This window comes from Ursus maritimus, unplaced genomic scaffold (genome assembly GCF_017311325.1).
Source record: "Ursus maritimus isolate PB19 unplaced genomic scaffold, ASM1731132v1 scaffold_21, whole genome shotgun sequence".
In the NCBI taxonomy this organism is placed as follows: Eukaryota; Metazoa; Chordata; class Mammalia; order Carnivora; family Ursidae; genus Ursus; species Ursus maritimus.
The window spans coordinates 13,595,459-13,598,356 of NW_024424564.1; positions in this window are offsets into that span (position 1 = coordinate 13,595,459).

Sequence of the window (2,898 nt, forward strand, 5' to 3'; positions counted from 1 at the left end):
AGGCTCCAAGGATCCCTCACGGGAGGCGCGGTGAGGCTAAGGAGTCGGGGGAAAAAGGGAGACTGCCGGGCTGGCTGCGCTGAAGATTTACAGTGTACTTCTTGCAGGCGGCTCAGCAACCCCCTCTGTGGCTGTGGGTGTCTGGTGTGACAGAGCGGAGAAAAGCTCTCTAATCTCCCAGTGCCTGCCTCTGCCGCTCAGCCGCTCCCCTCCCTCCCGCCTTCCCTGCCTCTTCGCGCTCTCTCGCTTTCTCCTTTGCCTTTCTCGGGGAGTTTCAGTCCCTGAATGCAGTCAGAGTAGCCTTGGCAATCTGGACCTGGAGACTGTGTGTACACACACAGGCACACACGCGCACACACATGCACACGCACTCGCACACACGCACTCCGGCGATCCCCACGGGGATACAGGGCAAACCCGGAGCATCATCTACCTGAAGGGGATGGCCCAACCGGACACTTCTTGCTCACTTGTCATCTCCGGAGGTCAGAGCAACGTCGGAACGAGGGAGGCTCGCTGTCCGGTCTGCAACCTCACGGCGTTTGCCGCCACCGCTGCTTAAAGTGTCCAGGCTGGAGGAGACGGCTTCTTCAGGGCAGATTCCCGGCGCAGCTCTGCGGCCCTGGGACTTCGCCCGCCTGGTTCACCCCGCTCTCTTCTTCCCCGGCCATCCTCTCGCCCCCGGCTGCGGAGTGCATGGCTCGGGCGCCTCCTCTGCTGCTGCCGCCGCCGCCGCCGCGAGCACATCCCACCCAGAGGACTGAACGCCACCGCTGGAGTGGGGAGAGAAAGCGGAAGCCCTAACTTCCCTCTCCACCGCTCCCTGTCCTTTCCAGCCAGGGACCCGTTGGAAAGCTCCCGCGGAAAGCCAGGCGAGAGCTGGGCGCAGGGGAGGGAGAGCCGGGAGCCGCAGGCGCACAGGGGCGGAGGCAGCATGTGCCCCGGCGCCCCGCGCCGGCCGGAGAAGTAGCGCGCGGTGGGGCGAGTGAGACGCTCCCTAAGTTGGGCGCGTCCCAGAGCTCGCCGCCCCGCGCCTCGGCCGCGAGTGTCCGGAGAGAGGCGGGGCTGATGGGGGGCGCCGAGGTTGCTGTTGCCTGCGGCCAGAACCCGTCTTAAAAGAACCTGGGCTAGCGCCTCCAGGGTCCCAGCTGGCGTCGCGCCCTCGGCCCGCGTGCGCTCTCTGATGCCTGCGCTAGCGGTGGCCCGGGTGGCCCGCCGGCGGGGGGTGCCGGAGGGGGCGGGGGAGGAGGAGGAGGCTCTGTGATGGCCCTGGACGGCGAGCGGGGGGAGCAAGAGGAGGAGAAGAAAAAGAAGAAGAAGAAAAAGAAGAGGAAGAAGAAGAAGGAGGAGGAGGAGGAGGGGGCTGAGAAGAACAGCTCACCCTTCGCGGCTACCATGGGGGAGAACGACGCCGCGCTCCGGGCCGGCGGCAGGGGACTTTCGGACCCGTGGACGGACTCCGTGGGGGTGAGACCCCGCACAACCGAGCGCCACATCACGGTGCACAAGCGGCTCGTGCTGGCCTTCGCCGTGTCCATCGTGGCGCTGCTCGCGGTGACCATGCTCGCCGTGTTGCTCAGCTTGCGCTTCGACGAGTGCGGAGCTAGCGCAGCGCCGGGCGCCGACGGCGGTCTCGCCGGCTTCCCAGCGCGCGGGGGCAACGGCAGCCTTCCGGGTTCCGCCCGGCGCAACCACCAGGCTGGCGGGGACTCCTCGCAGCCCGAGGCGGGCGGGGAGGCCACCCCTGGGACCCCGTCCGCCCAGCCGCCGTCGGAGGAGGAGCGGGAGCAGTGGCAGCCGTGGACGCAGCTGCGCCTGTCGGGCCACCTCAAGCCGCTGCACTACAATCTAATGCTCACCGCCTTCATGGAGAACTTCACCTTCTCCGGCGAGGTCAACGTGGAGATCGCGTGCCGGAACGCCACACGCTACGTCGTGCTGCACGCCTCCCGGGTGGCGGTCGAGAAGGTGCAGGTGGCCGAGGACCGGGTGGCCGGGGCTGTCCCGGTGGCCGGTTTTTTCCTCTACCCGCAAACCCAGGTCTTGGTGGTGGTGCTGAATAGGACCCTGGACGCGCAGAGGAATTACAACCTGAAGATCATCTACAACGCCCTGATCGAGAACGAGCTCTTGGGCTTCTTCCGCAGCTCCTACGTGCTCCACGGGGAGAGAAGGTAGGGAGGGAGGCGGTGCCGGGCACCGCCCCACCCAGCCAGGGTGCTCGAACGGCTGGGCGGCCGGCCACCCGGGGGACCGGGCTGGCTTCCGAGACCGAAAAGCGAGGGGTGGGTGAAGGAAGCGAAGGTGAGGTAGGACCATCACCCAGAACCCTTGGGGTCTCCCAGATGGCCGGGCTTTCACTGCTGCCGACTCCACACACTCACCAGCGCCAAACGGTGAATGCCACCCCTTCCTCTGGCGTGGAACTCCCTCCCGTCAAAGTTCCTTAGCCAGCATGGCTCCAGCAATTTTTAAAGGGTAGTGTGAAATTTGAGCGATGCCAGGGTGACATCAAAAGCCTGCCAAGATACCGTCGAGGGAAAATACTCGTGAGGGCCAAAGGCCAGGGCTGTAGGCATCCAGGTAAGATGGCAGTGCAGGTCAAAATCCTTCCCTCCCCCTAACATGCCCACCCCGCCCGTTCTCTGGCAGGCACAGAGCAGAGCGTGAGCTTCGGCTGCATGAAGTTTTCCAAAACTGCAAGTTGAGATTCGGAGCAGTAAGATCAGGTCCAGGTGACAGACGCAGGGGGAGGGCCACGGGGGTTCCGGGAGGCTGCCATGGCCAATGCCAAGGAGAAATGTCCTTGCAGGTGCTGCCAGCTCTCTAGACACAGACACAGAGGGACTCTAGTTTGTTGTTGTTGTTCTTGAGTTACTGCCTCTGGAAATGACTCCA